Source organism: Dermacentor andersoni, chromosome 3 (genome assembly GCF_023375885.2).
Source record: "Dermacentor andersoni chromosome 3, qqDerAnde1_hic_scaffold, whole genome shotgun sequence".
NCBI classification, from domain to species: Eukaryota; Metazoa; Arthropoda; class Arachnida; order Ixodida; family Ixodidae; genus Dermacentor; species Dermacentor andersoni.
Window position 1 is genome coordinate 216,944,680 of NC_092816.1, and position 20,531 is coordinate 216,965,210.

The following is a 20,531-nucleotide window of genomic DNA, read 5'->3' on the forward strand; positions in this document are numbered from 1 at the left end:
TCGATCGGCTAGGCTCGCAGGCATTCGTTGTAGCTGAGACCGAGCGCCATAGCCTAAACGTATATTTTGACGGTCACGCCGGACTTGTTCATGATAAGTGGGCGTTCGTCTTAAGTGGGGCCGTTATAAATGGGCTCGACTGTACTACTGTTTAGTACATACTTTTTCCGAGCTCCGGCCAACTACGGTTTAACGAGGTTTCCCTGTATATGATTTCTATGAATGAATGAATTGATGTGAACGAGCAGCATGGAGGTGCATATGGATAAGAAACACAAAATTAAATGCTCACTGAAGGCAGCACATACTGTACTAGACGACACGAACGGGCGACTTGACGGCGATACTGTAACACAACCTAAAGCCCGCGTCCTTCTACAGCCATTCATACAAGTGGCATAGTGCAGCTGCTCAACTTGGCCGAGTTGCGATGAAGCTGCCATAGTGTAATTCATTGTAGCATTGTCGTACTCGGGAACCATGTGTACCAGGAAAGAGCACGTGTCAATGTTTTACCAAGCGCCCTGCCAACGACAAGAAGGGCCGTGAAAGTTCAGCAGGAGCTTTGGGAGGAATGGGGAGGCAGTGCACTGGTGCGTGGAAATCAACACTCATGGGAAACATGCTTTTCAATCACTGTTTGAACAGCTGCAACCACCACCCAGTGCTCTGCTGCTGAGATGCCAGGATATTCTCATGCGTGGCACCTGGCTTGAGCGCAGATGGCAGACGAGAACCAGAGGCGAGAGTCGGATTACGAAGCTGAAATGATGATGGAACGACCATCACAGCATCACGAAAACAAGCATATAGTTAATAGCCCAAGTTAGCAGACAACTTGGTCCACTGGGTTGGCATAAGTTCTTGTCACGGTAATGTGATGCCATGCATGGATGTCATGAATTTCTCTCATTCTTGTCACATCCACGGGAATGGTTCCATGATAGCTTGACATAAAGACCATCACATTCATGCCAATAAATTTATAACATACATGGCATGGCACGCCATTAATGTCATGGCATGCATATCCAGAATACTTCCAGTTAAAGAAATGCATGTCATGTCACTCAATCCATTATAGTCCATCTCATTTAAGGCATTCATGCCATGAAATGATTGCCATTCATGTCAGTTCCATTTGATAAGTTATATGTCAGGATACCCATGAAATGACATGACACACATGGCATGACACAATTTGCATGCATGACAAATTAGATGAGGTAATAATAAATAAAATAAATTCTGGGGTATTACTCGCAAGAACCATGATATGATTACGAGGCACACCGTAGTGAGGAACTCTGGATGAATTTTGACCAGCTGGGGTTCTTTTAAGTGCACCCAAAGCAAAGCATACGGGCGTTTTTGCATGTCACCATTGAAATGCGACCGCTGCGGAAATGCCATGAGGTGATGGTGCCATGGTCATTTCTCTGGATATTTATAGGATATGTGTGATGAGACATGCATGCATGACAAGACAAGAATGACCTGGAATGACAAGCTCATGCATGTCGTCAATGTCATGTAATGCAATTCATGGCATTCATGTCATCACCCACATGTCATTCATATGGTGACATTTACGGTATGTCATTTATGTCAGGTCATGCACATGTCATGTCATTCATATCCTGATATATATTGAGTTAAAGAAACGACCATAACGGCATCATGTCATTCATACTGTTTACCGTATTTACTCAATTCTAATGCGCCCTCGATTGTAAGACACACCCGTTTTCTGCGATCCAAAAAAATAAAAGAGTCCTTTACAGTACCGCACACATCATGCTTTCATACAGAAATACAACTTCCTCTCATTTGGGAAAACAAATATTTACTCCCAATACACTAAAGTTGCGAGCAATAAACAAAGTCGGCAGTTCCACCCGAAAGGCAAAGCATCGATCGTGATAGCAAATTGCCATCTTTACTCGCATATTGAACGCATTCCTGTAATGAACGTAGCCCCCCACTTTTCCAATCAAGAAGTCTGTTTTTCTTTTTCTCGCATGATGATTGCACCCTGAACTTGCTGTCATGAAGTAGGAGACACACGGTACAATTCAGTGTCTGATATGGCGTCCGGCAGGTGCGATTGTGTCCGATGCAGTGTCAGACGCTGAATCGTACAGTGTCTCCTACTTTTAATGCAATAGCAATTATATGGACACTCCAGGCGCATTTTTACTGCCGCTGCCGTCGTCAAGCACCTCATTACTGCAAGTGAAAACGTGCGAGGGAAGCAAACCATGGCGGCTCAATCTCGCATGCCGTCTTTTGTCGCGCAAAAGGCTCGAGGAGGGACGGCGGCATTGTACTCTGGCAATTGCGTATTGCGTAACCGTCCTCGAGGAGCGCCGACGGTCGCAGCTCAATCTTCCGCATACAAGGGAGGAAAGCGGGAAGGAAACACGTCGTCTTCCGTCGCACACACAGCGCCAGGTGGAAAGAGCTGTGGAGTGTTTTACTCCGGCACCCAAAAAGTGCGCATAGCGGGACGTCAGCGTGGCCTATCTTCAAAGCAGCTCATGTTTTGTGCATGGTGCGTTCTCGCTGCTCAGTTTACTTTGAAGTGAATGTTTGCAAATTTATACAGCCGATGAAACTACTATCCTTACTTTGTGTAACTGTCTACACCTTTGCTATCGCAATCGATGGTTCGCATTGCGGGCAAAACTGTGACTTTTTAGAGGTGGCTGTGGAAAAAAAATTCGCTCAAAATTTTGCCTAGCATAGTGAACAAACCCCCCAGCTTTGCACAACTTCTGGAAAAAAAAGTGCATTCATTATGAGAGCAATTATGGTAGCACACAACTATACAAAGTAAGGACAGTATATTTATTGGCCATATAAACTTGTAAAGATTCGCTTACCAACTAAATTAACATAGTGCCAGGCGCGCACAAGCAAACACGAATACATCTCACTCGATAACCGCAGAAGCTCACTATCAAAACGCTAGATTGAGGAAGTGTGGTAGCAGGAGAGAGCGTTTGATCTTCGTGCTGCCTCTCGCTTCAATGCGAATTAAGCAACTAGAACATAGCACAGTGTGCCTTGACGCGTAGACTCCGTCTCCATCGTAGATCTTCTTCGAGATAGTGCCCATGCAGCTTCACTGTACGCAGCAGCCACTGGAGTAGAATGCCTCTCCTTCTGTCCCGCATGCGGTCCCGCATGCAAGTTTCGGGAATTCCAAACATCCGCGATGCAGCCCAATTTCTGTCTCTGCACACGAGATCACTTTCCTTTTAGTTGGGGCATCATGATGAATTGGGCATGTCTTTGCAGTCGGCACTTCCATGCTGATAGAGCAAACGCAGATACATAACGGAAATAACCTAAGAAACCTTAGCACAAGTACTACAGCACACAGAGGAAGCTGCAGCAGCTAGGCTCGAAGCGCACACGAAGTGGCCATCTTGAAATACCGATGGCAACGTGGTAATGGAGATTTAGGGTCGTACCCGATTCTAACACGCACGCAATTTTTGGACCCATGTTATCGAAAAAAAAGTGCGTGTTAGATTCAAGTAAATATGGTATGTCATGACATATCATTCATATTACGTATGCATGCATGTCATGCGACCCCATACGTATTCTGATATATATCCAGTCGAAGAAAAAGCCAAGACAGCGTCATTATATAGGAGGCTAGTGAGATATAGATAGATAAATGCATTCAAAACGCCTAAAGTTTGTAAAGAATGCTTTGCATTAAAATATTTTCCGCATGTAAACATGCTCTGTTTATTCATGGACACAGATGAGCTTGCATAAATACTTACATTAAGAATAAAAAAGTAGACACACTGAAATAGATATATTTCAATTTGGCACTTGGGTCTACATCGTAGGAATCATTACTGGACTGACTTGCAGCGGAGCAACATTAGCACACGCAAGGAAATTCAATGGTTGTACGTCCGTCAGAAAAGTCAAACATGTCAAAAACTTACAGGAATCCTAAATCCCATACATGGGCAATCCTAAATCCTTACAGGAATCCTAAATCGCCAACAACGGGCAATAAGATTTTGCGAGTCTTGCAAAAAGAAATGCAGTCATGGCAGCATTATTCTATGCAGTGGCATCATTTGTATATACCAGCTCCTGCCTATGAACAGATGTAATCGCACCCCTGTGAGCAATAAACGAGCGAGCATGAAGCGGTGACCCTTCAAGAGATCAGAAACTAGATAGACATTAGTTTCTATGAGTGCAACCAACAAAAACAGCCGCAAGATGAAACCAAAACTAACCCCTGCGCAGATGTGTGAGCGGTTGCTGAAACGCCAGCATAAAAAAGCCGTGGAATGAAAACCAAGAGACTAAGAAGCAAAAAAAAAAAAAAACATTCCTTGTATCCACACAGGGCGACAGCAACTGCCAAGCAACAAAGAGTTGAAAAAATCTACCCCTTTTCCAAACATACAGGAGGCACCATAAGTATACAGCATTCGCGGTGCTGTATATTTATGACTTTGACCCTCAAAGGTTTACAGTAGCTGACCGATATTTCGGACTCCAAAAATTCCGCCATGCCCATTTCTTTTTCTTGATTTCAACTAAGATGTCATTAACTCATGTTTGTTCCCTCACCCAATCTGTTTTCTTATACCTTAACGTTACACCCATCATTCTTCTTTCCACAGCTCGTTGCGTCATCCTCAATTTAAGTAGAACCCTTTTCATAAGCCTCCAGGTTTCTGCCCTGTACGTGAGTACTGGTAAGACACAGCTGTTTAATATCTCCAAACAAACCTTGTCCGATTAGGTGAAAAACAAAGAAAAGGTCTTGTCTGCAGTCGACCAGTCAAACTGCAAAACCACAAAAAATGACCGGAAAGGGCAACATCCTTGAAGCTTGAAGAGGCCCTGCAGGTGTGGTTGAAAGGAGTCCTAGCAAAGAACCTCCACATTCCGGACAACATTCTCAAGCAGAAAGCCGAGATGCTCGCTTTAAAAATGGGCATTCAGGCCTTCAAGTTCACCAATCAGTGGATCCGTGGGTTTGGTTTAAGAAAAGGCACGGAATCTCTTTCAAGAAAGTTTGCGGGGAGAGTGGTGCCGTGGATCAATCCATTGTCACGGATTACCGGACGAGTAAGTTGAAGGCTCTGCTACAAGAGTATACTCCTGCAGACATTTTTAATTGCGACAAGACAGGCCTATTCTTCAAAATGCTGCCAGACTGTTCACTTTCCTTTACTAATGAGGCCTGCACTGGTAGGAAGCATAGTAAGGAGAGAGTAACTGTTATGGTCGGGGCAAATGTGGTTGGCACCGAGAAGCTGCCCCTTCTAGTGATAGGGAAGGCGAAAAGCCTACGTTGCTTTAAGGGTACAAAGAAGCTGCTTGTGTGGTAAGCAGCAATACGGAGGCCAGGAATACACAAACCTTGTTCAAAGATTACGTCCACTGTCTGGACCGGATGTTTGAGCACCAGAAGAGGCAAGTGGTAATAGTCATAGACAACTGCGGTGTGCATGGTCTCATAAGCAGCCTGCAAGCTCTTCGTCTTTAATTCTTGCCACCGAATACAACAAGTGTGCTCCAGCTGATGGACCAAGGGGTCATTAAAAACTTCAAGGTGCACTACCGGGCCCGTCTACTTGGCCGCACACTCATGTGCTTTGATAACGGAAAGACTTATTCCGTTAAACTATTCTCGGCACTCGGCATGCTAGCGGATGCCTGGAAGGCTGTTCAGCCTTCGATGATTGCAAATTGCTTTAGGCATGCTGGATTTTGCAACTCTGAAGAGCCCATGACCGAAGAGGTCATGCGAAGAGGCTGCGAAGAGGACCAAAGAGGTTGTGCAGCAGTGGGATAGACCTTCCTGCTGCTGTTACTTTTCATGAGTTTGCCGCGATCTACAACAACATAGAGTTGTGTACGGAGCTTACAGACGACGAGATCGTGCGCCAGGTGACCGCACCGCTGCAAAGCGACTCAGACTTCTACGACGACACCTCTGGCTGTCCGCAAGACGTCAACGCTCTAATATTGTTGTCTAGTGTGTCTGACAAGGACATGACGCTTGCATAGATGCAAGCAGACGTCATTACATAAAGCAGGAATTAAAAACAAGGGACCATCCGTGACTTTTTCAGTCCAGTTTAGCTGGAATAAAGTTCGGTTTTGCGACTCACGGATTTTTTAGACTCTTCTTTTATTCGGACTACTTTCCGGTCCCCTCCAGGTCCGGAAAATCGGTCGGCTATGGTAATTCAAATTTCAAAGGGTCGCTCACTAAACTCAAATTAAACAAAATTTGAATTAACGAAAGTGATAAACAGATATTTAGTGATGAAAAGAATGGGAGCACCTCTTGAACCATCACTTTTTGTTTGCGAAAAAATATCTGCGATCGTTTACTTCTTTTTTTTTTCTCTGAAAGCAATCACTTAAGTATACCTTCAAGAGCTTGAACATGTCAGAAAGCATCTTCCTCATTCTCTTCAAAACTGAAGATACTGTGGTAGAACTCAATTCACGATGACTGTCGAAGCTAGTGTGTTAGCACTGAATCAATAGAGCGACACAATGTATACTGCAACTGACAAAACGAGTTAAGCATGAGGCATGTACTGCAGTGGGCCTGCTCTCTTGTGCTTCCTACGAACACTCAGCGCCATCCGGCACCACTGTCATGAAGCACGTAAGGCCTCTGAAATGCATAGCCTGCCAGTGCGTGCAAACGGCGAGAAACGTGCCATAAAGCAACCAAGCTCCTCTCTCGGGTTTCATTCAGCACACGCTGCACCATCTTGTGCCGAGAAGACCACGTGTGGCCTCAGACAATAAGCGTGGCACGCCGGTGCCTGTGAATGCTGAGAATTGTTCCCTCGCTTGCCGCACACTCAGTGGCACATACTCAGTCACGCAAGTTGGCGAGAGATACCACACATACCCAGTGCATTCATGGTGCAGCTCACTAAAGCATTGTCCTGAAACGCATTCATTGAAGAGCGGCACGTACCCAGTGCATTTGTGGCACAGCCTGCTAATACACCAGGTCGCGGTGTTTGAGGAACCCTTGTGACGTGGGCTCAATTTGCTCCGCATAGTAGACATTTAAGGGATCCGTCTCGTCATTTCCAGTTGCCCGCACCTAGTCGCCCAAGCTGGCGCCACGGGTGCTCACTGGAGACAAGCGCTGACCGGGTGGCACAGGCCCAGCCAGAGAGTTTCTTCAAGCAGCGGCGCCTACCCAGTCCCCCATCTAATGACACATGTCGGAGTGAAAAAGGTTCGTTGAAGAGTGATACCTATGTACACATTGCCACATATTCAGTGACCCCAGTTTATATGATGGTTGGTTTCGAACTGTTACCTCAGCACAGCCACCCGATGTGCTATCCATTTGGCTACCCAGTGTCCCAGGTAGGCGGGAAAACAGACGCAAACATACCTAAATACAAACATAGATATCCTTCCTGCCTTTCCCTCTTCATTTCTCTCTCTCCCTCTCAAACATAGATAGATACATAGATAGCCCCCGGAAAGCATGTCAAGTTCCCCAAGAATGCTAATGCATTAAAGCAGCCGTGTGCGATTCAGTCCTTTCATCACTTGCGTTAACAAAGGTCACACCGATGCTTCCTCCTTCTCATCCGCGTCATCATCGTCATCTTCCGGACTGCATGATCATCGTTGACTTCTAGGGCCATGTCATCGTCTGTGACGAAACCACAGACCCCGGCGCAGGTGTTGACGCTTACATAGTTCATGTCGGCCAACACTTTATGTACAGATCTCAGATTTGTTAACAACATGCAAGCACTTGGCCAGAGAAATACCATCCCCGCCTTCCACTGGCACACTGGCATTGTCGGCGAGATTACGCCCCAAGTGTGCCGCTACTCAGGGTGCGTTTGGTTAGGCAAGCTGTGCTTAATCTCACTGATAACCTAAGTGTGCCAGTAGAAGGCACGAATGGTAGCTCCGGCCATGCACTCGCACGTTTTTGTCAACTGATCTAAGTTATCTACCTGAACAGGAAAGCAAATGTCTACTTCAGGTCCACTAGCTTCCGGTATTTGGCACACAACAAAGACACAACAGCATGCACACAGTGTAGGTCTCGTCGCTGCGACAGAAACATCCCACAACGGGGCACTGATGCCTGAAGTGATAATATATGCCCCAGCTTTCTCGCTTGCTCGACCTTTACGACAGATGAATTGCTCAAGAAGCTACATTGAGGATGATGATGATTATTATTATTAATATTGTCAATTCGGCTTCGATGAACTTCGGTTTCTCGAACACGTCATCAGTGCTGAAGGCGTTCGGCCAGATCCCGAAAAGACAGCAGCTGTTGCGAGGTTCCCGACACCCACAGACAAAAAGTCAGTGCGACGTTTCTTGGGTTTATGCGCATACTACAGAAGATTTGTGTAAAACTTTTCAAAGATTGCCGAGCCCCTTACAATACTGACAAGAGAAGATCAGCCTTTCATGTGGAAAAGCGAACAACAAGACGCCTTTGACGAGTTAAGGAAACGCCTGCAAGCTTCTCCAATCCTTGCCCATTTTGACGAGACAACCGACACTGAAGTTCATACCGATGCGAGTAACATCGGCCTCGGTGCCATACTAGTGCAGTGGAATAACGGCCAGGAGAAAGTAATTGCTTATGCCAGCCGTAAGCTCTCGAAAGCAGAGGCAAACTACTCCGCAACCGAGAAAGAGCGTCTTGCAGTCATTTGGGCAATATGTAAATTTCGACCCTACCTCTATGGTAGACCATACAGAGCAGTCAGTAATCACCATTCGCTTTGCTGGCTGGTGAATCTCAAGGATCCCTCCGGACGACTAGCAAGATAGAGCCTTAGACTTCAATAGTAGGACATTACTGTCGTATACCGTTCTGGGAGGAAACACAGCGATGCCGACTGCTTGTCACGCGTACCCGCCGAGACAACTGTGCCAGAAGAAGAGGATTTCCCGTTCCTTGGCATTGCTGACGCGTCACAAATTGCTCAACAACAAGATGACCTGGAATTGCTTCCACTTAAACAGCGCCTGGAGGGACTCTACGTTCAACTCATGCGTATTTTCTCTAGAGGGCTATCCTCGCTCTGTCTGCGAGGAAGTGTCCTCTAAAGAGAAACTTCGAGAACAGCGAGACAAAGTTTTTACTTGTCGTACCCACATCTACGCGAGAAGAAATTTTGCATGCATGTCACGATGAACCGACGTCTGGACACATGGGTGTGAGCTGTACAGTCGCCAGGATTCGTCTGAAATACTACTGGCCCAAGTTATTAGCATCAGTGCAGCACTATGTCAAGACTTGTCGCGAGTGTCAAAGGCGCAAGACTCCATCCGTAAAACCGGCAGGCCTCCTTCAGCCAATAGACTCACCAAAAGCCCCATTCCAACAAGTCGGTATGGATCTCCTTGGACCCTTCCCAACATCATTTTTAGGCAAAAAGTGGATAGTTGTGGCCACGGACTATCTGACCTGTTACGCAGAAACTGATTCCCTGTACAGTGCAACGGCTGTCGAAGTTGCAAAATTCTTTGTCCACAATATCGTGCTCAGGCATGGCGCTCCCGCAGTTGTTATTACAGATCGTGGAACGGCCTCTACTGTGGACCTAATGAAATGCTTGTTGCAAATGACACATACTGATCATAGGAGAACTACGGCGTACCACCCTCAGACAAACGGTTTAATTGAACACCTCAACAGAACACCGACTGACATGCTTTCGATGCATGTCGACATTGAACACAGGCTGTGGGACGAAATTTTGCCGTACATCACCTTCGCATATAATACGGCCGTTCAGGAAACAACACGAGTCGCCCCATTTGAACTTGTATTCGGCCGAGCAGTAGCCACAACTTTGGATGCTATGTTGCCGTTAGTTGAAGAAAACAATAACTCATCTGACCTAGACGATTTTTTGCAACGAGCCGAGGAGGCACGACAGATGGCAAGGTGTCGAATACGCCGCCAACAACGCATCGACTCCAGCCGGTACAACCAGCACCGTAAGTGAAGCTCATTACCAGCCTGGTGACAAGGTGTGGGTATGGACCCCAGTGTGACGCCGTGGACTGTCTGAAAAGCTTCTGTGCCGATACTTCGGCCCTTACGAAATACTTCGTCGTATAAGCGACGTCACTTACGAAGTGAAATCCGCTGGACACGAGAGGCCAAGACGGCACAACTCCACGGAAGTTGTGCATGTTGTCCGCATGGAACCCTACCAGGAGAGGTCATGAACAAAAAAAGAAAAAGTGAGAGCCCACAGGAACCCCTACTTCCTCCCACGCATCAGGCCGATGCGGTAAGGAGGGAGATAATGCCACGACAAACTTGGTGACATTCAAGTTGCGCGCCCTTTGTATTGGACACTGTGCACGCCGTACCGTGTTGTTGTTCAGCAACAACAGGCAGCGATCTTCGTGGCACGGGCAGCAAGTTGGACCCGGCTCGCATGCACCACGTGCACGAGGTGTCACACGAGGAGAAAGAGGAAGGCGGTTCGAGGCCAGTTTTGAGAACGCGACTGCCGGGGATTTCGTCACGACCGCAGCGACTTTTACTTGTGGGCACAAGTTCACCCTTAATAAATATCGATCTTTTATTAACATCGTTACAATATCAAATGATGGGGTTTTACGTGCCAAAACAACAATCTGATTATGAGGCATGCCGAAGTAAGAGACTCCGGAAATTTAGACCACCTGGGTTTCTTTATGATGATGATGTAGCCGCTGCCCTTTGAAGTGGGCGATCATGCTTCATTGTCGCATGCTCCACTGTTGATGTGGATGCAACTAACAGTTTGCAAAAGTAAAATATGAGCATGGCAGCCATGACACAATTCCGGCTCTCTTAATCTTTTCTGATAGAGGTGAGTGAATAGCGACTTGTAGATTTCGAATTGAATACTGAATTCAATCAGGAAGAAAAAGACGAATATCAAATCGAATATTAAATATCAGAAAATTTAACAAACTTTTATGCTTCCAAATTTTGTGCAAGAAGCAGAATGCTGCAGATGCTCAGGAGGCTAACCACATTACTTGAAAATAATCTTGCCAGCAATCAGTAACCTAGGTATCTATGAATCAAGATGCATACTATGCTCTACTCTTAATAATAGGTACACCAAATTAGTACGCCAGCACTGATTCGAGCACTCACTTCATATACGAAGGTCTGCAAAATAATTTTATAGGTGGAATGCCTGTCAAATAGAATTAAGTGATTTTTTTCTCTCTGAAGCTGAAGAAATAGCAAAGTCACCCTAAATACCAACGGGGTTTTCGGTTTAACAGTGGGCCATATAGTGCTTAAAGACAATCTTCAATTGCTTACAAAGTACCGCTTTCCAGTTTTCTTGCAGAAAGCAGGAGGTTTTTTTCCATCTTTATGGTACAGTATAACCTCGTTACGACGGATCTGCCTACAACAGACATTTGAATACTACGTACCAATTTGCGGCATTATGCTGATCTTCCTATCTCTTCCATTGATTGAATTTTGTATACAACAGACTTTGGTAAAGCATAAATTTGGATACAACTGACTAAATTTATAAGGCCAGCAAGCTGGCCAGCACTCCTTTACAGCGGAGTTCTGTACTGTAGATATCCCAAATTCAATAGCTCCCAACTTCAAACATCGCTTGGCATACATTCGGGACAGGAAGAGCACCAGCAGGATCAACACAGGCGATGGCCATTCCTAGGCGGCCGTACTCGGCTTAGAATCGGGCTGGCTTTGGCCATTTTCAATATAATGACGGATGATTTGCAATGATTGCTGTGTCATCAGAATAAAAAAAAAAGAGAAACAGCTTAAAGACTTGGAGCACACAACTGCACATAAGCAGTCACTCTTTAATATCAAAGTAAATATCGAAGTACCGATACTTAAGAACAGAGGTCACTGATCTCCATTCTACCGATGATCAGTTGTTTGCAGTCTCACAGATCATGTTATTATAGTTGGCCATTGACTGAAATTGTAACAAAATAAGAAAACAGAAGAGCATAGAAGTGGTACTTACCACTCACACCGCGATACAACGAAGTCAGTAATATCAGCAATTTGCTTCGTTATATCAAATTTTTGGCGTATTAAAATTCGACCTTTTATACAAATAAGTATAGCCGCCAATGAAGTTTTATTACACGGAAAAGGGTCACGGAATTTTTCGAATTATTGGCCAATTTAAAAAAGCAAATTTGAATAAGAAAACAATTTATTTTGATAAATTTGGGAGTCGGCGACGAATGATAGGGTTTTATGCCACATACGTCGACGATATCTTCCCATTGGCAGTACGAATTAAGCGTAGCCGGCCACGCTTTCATGTCCACTCCGCCCCCTCGGCTGAAAGCGTCATGTTCCTATGGGTGGGCAGCGCAACCCGGACGAAGGACAAGAGGAAGTACACAATATGAGCGCAGACTAATAATTGCTTTATTATTTCAAGCAACGGACTATAATATACAGAAAATGTAAACACGTGTAAAGTGACGTTTACAAGGGTGTTAGCCTATCTTGCCATTCAAAAAATCAGTTGCTGCAGAAGTACAGAATCCGTTGCTTTGCTGCAGAAGTGAAATTTCGTTACACTGAAATCGCATACAAACACACTTCGTTAAATTGAGGTTCTAATACATGGTGTTTGTGGACAAGAGGTTATAAGAAGTTAAATACTTCGTTAGGTTAAAGATTTCATTATATTGAAGTTCGTTATATTGAGGTTTAACTGTACTTTTGCCAAAGTTTAAAAAGAAAAAGAATGTGTTTGCATGGTAGCACCACCTCTCAGAATAAATTGTTTTGTGGCATTTACGTTCAGCACGGCATGTGCTTTATTCATCCTGTCAACCTGTGCATGCGGACGTACTGTCGGGACGTTTGCGATGTGATGAAGCCAAATGGATCAGAAAAAGCCCTGCATTGCAAGCCACCAGAAGCAACGAACCGTAAGCACATTTCCCTGAAGGACAAGCTTAATATCAGTGAGCAAGTTGAGAAGGGCAAGAAGATGGTGGACGGTGCTGTGGCCTTCAGCTTATCGAAGCAAACAGTGAACACAATCATCAGCGCCAAGGAGGCAATTTCAGCACAGAAAGTCTCGGGCAACTCTTTCAAACCTCTTGCGGCCCAGGAGGTTTAGACTCCGCGAGGATTTATTTCTGATGTTGAAGAGGCCCTGCTGGTATGGCTTCGTGACGCCCATTCGCAAAACATCCCCATGAATGGTCTGCTGCTACAGAAATGTGCGGAGCAACTTACTGCTGTTCCGAACTAAGAAGTGCTCAAGTGTAGTGAAGGTTTGCTCAACCAATTTAAATCAAGGCATGGAATCGCCTTCAAGTGTCTTTCTGAAGAGTCGGCCAGCGTTGACGACACTGCTGTAGCCGAATGGAAAGCCGAGGTTCTCCCAGGGCACCTCGAAAGGCCACGCACCGCGCATCGTCTTCAGTGCCGATGAAGGCAGCATTTCGTACAAGTTGAGGCCAGGAAAGGTCTTCTGTTTTTCCGAAGAAACGTGCCATGGCAGCAAAAAGTCGAAGGAGTGTGTAAGTGTTCTCTTCTGCTGTAACATGGATGGGAATGAAAAAGCAAGGCTGCTGGTTATAGGCAAGTCAAGGACCGGTATGCCTGTGGAACATACACGTTCCCGTGGACTGGGATTCCAACAAAAGCACTTGGATGACAGAGAATATTTTCAACAATTGGATGTTGGTGTTCTACAGCAAAATGCAAAAGCCGAAGAGGAAACTGTTGCTCTTCCTTGACAACTGCTCGAGCCACATGCAGCTTCAGGCCACAAAGGTGGCATATTTTACACCTGGAACAACATCAAAAAAGAAGCCTATCGACCAGGGCACTCAGTGAAGTCCAGGTGCCGCGCGCACCTTGCTGAGCCTTTGCTGTTTGACATGCAAGCGAAGCAAGACTCTGTAATTGACCTGAGATTTGCAGTGCAGGTTCTTTCTGCTGTGTGGGCTCAGAGTGAGCTGACTAACATAAAAAATTGATTTAGGAAAGCTGGTTTTTAAGTCTGTAACAGCGACTGCTCAGACCCCAAATTGCCGCTGGAAGACCAACCAGATCCAGGTCTCTGCGCAGCTGTCGAGGAGGCCTTTGGAAGCCAGGAATTCTTAACAGTATGCGACTACGGATGATGACCTAGTCAACACGGAAGAGCTGTCAGAAGAAGAAATTGTAGCTCAAGTCCGTAGAGTGCCTACTGTAGATCAAGACGTAGAAGAGGTACGGGAGGAAAGTAACAGAGGGGTTGTAGCCGAGAAAGTAACTTCTCAAGCTTTGGAATACATCCAAGGCCTAAAAAACTACTTTGAGCAAGATGTTATGGCAGCAGATGAAGTGAACAGCCTTGTAATGATGGAGACATGCATAGCTTCCAAAGCTGTTCACTGTACAGTGCAGTCGAAGCTGACAAACTTGTTTCAGAAGACTTAGAGAGGAGTAAATCCATTCTTTAACTATGTTTGTGACTTGCAATTCACTCTGGTTAAAACAAACCCATTTAGTGCTGACATAAAGCTCTGCTGTAACAGTATTACTCTTACTACATACTACATCTTTTACAACAGACCAATATCTTCTTCACTTTCAAGGTCTGTTGTAATGAGGTTATACTGTATCTGTGGGTAATCGTCGGCTCATTATAAGGCCAATCTGCCCGACAGACAAAAGCAGGGAATGCGCATCATGTCACTCAGCACCGCTCCGCACGGTCATCGGTGCAGAGTTTTCACATTGGGAGGCCCGCCGCAAGTTGCGGAAAGTTTGTCGTTAACATGTCCCTACTGATGGCTCACCAGTGATCAGTTCCGAGATCACGCATGCTAGTTACATTGACAGCCGTTCAAGTGGCGTTTGGGTCCACAGTCGACCATGTGCCGAACACAGCTGATGACTCGGTACGGCCTAGGCCAATCGCGTGACTGAACGCAAACTGAACGCGCATTTTGAACAACAATCTTCGATCGCGCCCAGCGTGCAACTACCGCAAGCACGGATGCCAAGTTTGTCTGTGTGCTCGCATGTGGGTAGAAAGCTCCCAACTGTGCGAATCTTTATGGGTGGAACTGAACTGACATGTTCAGTGTAATCAGTGAGCCTTCCAGTGGCTAATCAGACCAATCTTCACACATGCTTTCGTACTTCCCATACGCGCTGCTGTTGTGGTTCCCTCCGTCCATGGTGCGTTAATCGTGTTGATTGGCATCATCGACCTGGATGAACCTTGTACCCATAGAGATCGCACACTGTGGGAACGTTGTGCTCGTCAAGGCACAAACCACGGCCCAGCCATTCACTGAAGGCACCAATATTAAAAAAATCTGATATTAGATACCTAATTTGTGAATCGAATTATTCCAATTCACTATTCGATTCAAAATCAAATCTTCAAGTATTCACACATCCCTATTTTCCAGTGCATGCAGTTCACAAAAGCCTTTAAGACCTGAGGGAGCTGTTGCTGAGGCATGGATCGATGATGACGGTGATATGCACGCTGCACCACCAGTCGCTTCGCTGGGAAAGTGACTCGCAGCAAAAGCCAGGAGCCAGCCACAGCGAAGTGCAGTTCGAATTACCCATGGCAGATCTCCTTCTTGTGCAAATTCACGAGCTTTTTATTACATGGAATTCTATGAATCGTGGCCAGACTGTACCAGTTAGTTTCAATAATCTAAAATTTCAAATTAACGAGGTGTGAATTAACAAGCTTTTTGCCAATTCCATGCATGTATGCGCTGAAAAATGAAGTCACTACTGCGGACTAACCGTTTGGCGTGTGTTAAGCGACTTTGGCTAAGCGTTCAGCCAATGCATTAGATTCAATGGCTACAGGGTGGGGGATTCATCACGACCGTATTTACACCAGCATTACTTATCAAGGGGGGACGTGGCAATGAAAACTTTTTTTTTATTTATGGGGATAAATTGGTGAAATTTGGCTTGCAGGTGTGATTTGTTATGCTGATACCATAACTGAAATTAGTTTTGTGCTACCTATTATAGTTTTCAAGTTACAACAATTGACAGCCTCTGATGTCCATCCCCACATGAATCAATTACACATAAGTTCGCTAAGATTTTCACATTCGCATGTTCAGAAAGGCCCATTCTGTGCAATAAAGCTATTGGCTTATTTTTTAAATGCTGAAATGAGCTTAAACATATTTTTTTAGCTTTCCTATGCATACTGTCTTACTAACAACTTTTGCAAAAAAAATCTTATTTTTTTATGAGGTGCAGTTAAAAGTGGACAGATTTATTGCACTCATAAATGCTTCAGGACCTAAGTGCAAAAGACAGAATGATTTTGTCTTCATTCCTTGCGAAATGGCACTAGGATGACAAAGCAACTGCACAAAAAATGAAAGCTGAGAAAACGGAGTTCAAAGTTTCATTTGTTGTAAACATTTAAATCTTTACTTTGAGCACCTAAAACCCACTTGGGATGTAGTCCTTTGTCTGTGAGGACACAATTTCTTCTTTGCATTTTATGTCGTTTTTCGATTTCTTGCAGCAGTTTCGTGCACCTTAGTTGATTTTTTGATCATCGTGCATCCATTCGTCGTGCAGAGGTAGATGACAATGCATTTAACATGTCTGCTTTTGACTCTCGTTGTGCAACCTCTTATTAGGGAGAGTTGGAGCTAAAATCCGCAGTTGAATACCTGACGCAAAAACTTCTGCTCCGCCGATGTCACGTCGCCATCACGAGCTCACGCGGTCGCGCCTTCACCGTCGCCCGTGGACGCTCTTTCACTGGCGCTCGCAGTCGCGCCTTCATCATCACATTGGACATGCCATCACCATAGCCCACAGTCGCTTCGTCAGCACCGCATGCGGGCGCACTTTCCCGGTCACCCACATGCTCCGGTCGTGCCTCGTCAACAAGCTCAGCGGCTTCCACTTCTACATGTTGTTTTCTCCCGCTATTCCACGCCTTTCGTGATCAGCCGTATGCGTGGGCTGTTTGGAACTTCATTCCTTTGGGACTCATCACAGAAAAGGTGCGTAAGCCGCCCCGATCATCAATCACGTTGATTAGAACGCGCAGCTCACTGCTGCACAAACGCGCGAGAGAAATTCATCAGCAATTCAAATCTACAACAGGAGCACGCCCTGTGCCCCATGTGACTACTGCGCACAATCACAGTGCCACATTTGCCTTTTCTTCGCTTGCACTTGCCGATTTTTTGGTGGAGAAATGTGTTACTCGTCTATCTTTAGCTCCGATCTCTCCCCTTTACCATGATACCAAGATGGCGGCGCTGCGTCAACGATTAGCTGGGTTATCTGCAGTGCGACGGGGCCTTCCGAAGCACGATTTTTTCACAATTTTTGATGACAGCCCTCTAGGAAAGTGCTGTTTTCTTGACTTCTACTGCATATTTTGTTAAAATGTTTCACCACTTGGTAAATAAAAGTCCGTGGATCGCAAAAAAAGAAGATAAAGTCAAAAGTTCCCCCTTAAGCGGGTATGTATTAATGAGGTTTTACTGGAGCGGGATTTGCATGACACCTTGACACAAGTGCCACATGCTGACAAATCTAAAAAAAATTTTCTTAACTTGCATAGAATCATACATTCACACCCCAGGAACCATTGTAGCTTTAAAATAGTTATTCAGATGTTTCCAAGCAAAAATGCAAGTTCAATGCTTTTTTATAACCCACCAGCACAGAATATTTGTTTACAGGCTTTTGCTCATTGCTGTCTTTCAGTCCACTAGAAGTTTCGCGATGGTGGAGCCCGTACACAAGCGATCTGCATTCACCGATCACGCTGCAGGTGCTGTCCTGAAGTGTGATGAACTCGGCTGCACGACACTGGCAGTTTGGGCTGTGTGGTGCAAATTCCAGGATGGTATTCTCGTGAAATCACTTTCAAGGTTACTGTCCCTTTCGCAGGATTTCACGCGACTCAGCATCGAATGTTTGAAAGTATAGGGCCGACAGCGTTGCTGCACCTGGGTGCAGAAAGCAAGCGTTCGAGTGGCAGGAACGCTCTTGGCCCTATATTCAGACATGTACAAGTAGTGCAAAACCTTGTGGAATTGACAGTATCTCCGAAAGTGATTGTCCTACCTTGGCACAGCAGCCATATACTATGCCGATGCACCCGGTGCTGAGTAACGCCAGATCTAATGGAAGTGATAGGTGCCTCTGAAAGTGACTGCCCGAGAATACTGCTCCAGCTTGGTGCTTTCTGCCTACATGTGAGATTACTGTACTTACTCGCATAATGATTGCACTTTTCTGTAAAAAAAAATAGATGCAAGTTGAGGGGTGCAACCATTCCGCAGGGGAAATTTTCCGTGAAAAGAAACACTTTTTTTTTCACCCGGCATTTGCTGCGGGATGACAACAGGTCGGCTGCCGCTGTAACAGTGCAGGACACCAAGACAAAAATGGCGGCCGACAAAGCAATCCGAACGCACAGAACAGGATTTCTTTTCTTCTCATGAGTACATTACACGCATCAAAACAGTTTCTTCCTATCAGTAACGAATAATATCGTTAATATCGGCAAGTTTGCAGTAATAGCGTAGCCATGTCCACTTTGAGGGGACAGAAACAGAGATGGGCACGCTTAGCTGTGCCAGTGGCATAGAAACACATGGTGGGCATGCTACGAAAACTGCGGCATTTGTCTTCACTACTACAGTAAAACCCCATTAATTCGGATTTCACGGGACCGGAGATAATGCCCGAATTGACCGAATGTCGAATTAATGAGGTTTCAACAAGAATAACTAATGAAATGCCTAAAACATCAACATACCTTTACTTCATGAAGTAATGGGTTATTGTTGCATGTTGCGCGCGAGAAATTTGTACAGAAAGCACAATTTTTCAGAGTTCTTGTAGGTGGTGCAGTCCGCCAGACTGTCAGGAGAAACAACACAGATGTCCCCCAAAACCTTAAGGCCATCATCGGCCTCTAACAGTGCAGCGTGGCACTTCAGATGCATCCATGACGGGCCCATTTTCGCTATCAGAGTCGGGCTCTTCGTCGCCTAGTACATTCAGTATTTCGTCATCGTTGAGGCAACCGGCAACGGCAATGTCACTATCAATGTGGATGTATTCATCCAGCGGGACGTCTGGAGGCAGAAGTCTGTCGAAGCGACTGTCATCTTCCTCGGCATTTTAGTAAACATCTGCATCCCCGGCTTCCAAAGAATCACCATCATGGAGAAAGCCGCTGTGTCGGAAGCAGTTCGCAATTACTGCAGGCGGCGTGTTGCTCCACACATGCGCCACCATGTGCACTGCACTGAGCAGAGTTACATCATATTTTTTCTTTGCCTCCATACAGAGCAACATGCGCTCAAGCACTTGTCTTCTGCGTCGGCCTTTCACATACTGAAAGGGCCCCTGAAACAGTTAGGACAAATTTTGTAGACGCGTAGGGTACAGCTAAAGTTAATCATTCGCACCACAATTTGTGTGAAAAGTCTCATATTAAGAGAGCTACGGACGATTACAAGTTACCCTCCTCCATAGTCAAGCATTTTCTCCTCAACTCATTCGCCGAGCAATCGGGGCTAAGCTCCACCTTCACTGGCTCTGCGTCATAATGACACGTCGTGTCGTCGACTTCCGGTTCTCTAGGAACGAGCGCGGGAAGCCTCTCTAAACGCTCCGCCAGCTGCTTGGCTGTCGACCCAAAGCGAGAGCTATCGAAGCAGCGTGTGTTGCAAGCATTCTGTCGCAGCACCGAAAGTATCTGGTATTGTGGTAACCACAGCTGGGCATTTTGACGGAACAGTGGAGGCATAAATTCAAGCAGATGAAGGAACTTTAGTGTAGACGTACGTGAGCGGCCTGATCGGCCTCCACTGTGCAGCAACCCGTTCGCACAGAGCTTAACCAGCCAAACAAAGAGCTAATATTGCTCTAACTAAGTGTAAAACAATTTAAACATTTACAAAAACTATGTATTAACAATTACACTCCTGCAAGAAATTTACACCAGCAGCAAAGAATACATTTTCTTACTGCTACTGTCTGTGGTTGAGGTCTGTGCCACCAGGTGACTACACCGTGCGGACCATTCACATTTGCACTTCTACTCATCCCATGAAACAACACGCAAGGGGACATGGCCAGGTCCTGTCCCCTTGCACTTGCATTTACCTTAATACCGGACTCTCGAAACGCTGTTGCGTTAGTAATCTTCCGGCGTAAAGTGACAGCCGCAAACGCGCAAATCCTGGCACCAATTGGATAGCGGCAGACCGATGTGCTGCAGACAGTTCGCTCATCTGCTGCCTTGCAGAGGGACACGATGTCGCAGCTTGACATATTGCCGGTCGCTACGTTTGCAGTCCACTAAGCAACAAAGTCTAATCATAGTGCTCGCGAAAAGACTGAGACCGACTTTGACCGTGCAGCTCTCGTCAAAATGGAGTATGTTGTAACACAAGCAGACGACACTTGCTGTGTGCCAGAAGTGCTTAAGTGTAAGAAA

At 45.6% G+C, this 20,531-nt stretch overlaps 1 protein-coding gene and 1 pseudogene across 3 annotated transcripts in view; one reads left to right on the forward strand and one right to left on the reverse strand.

The window, feature by feature from the left end:
* rngo (DNA damage inducible 1 homolog rngo) overlaps window positions 1-20,531 on the reverse strand; it is a 132,905-nt gene that overhangs the window by 83,228 nt on the left and 29,146 nt on the right. The gene's annotated exons all lie outside the window — the stretch shown is intronic.
* On the forward strand, window positions 3,571-6,141 carry LOC140216312 (tigger transposable element-derived protein 4-like; annotated as a pseudogene).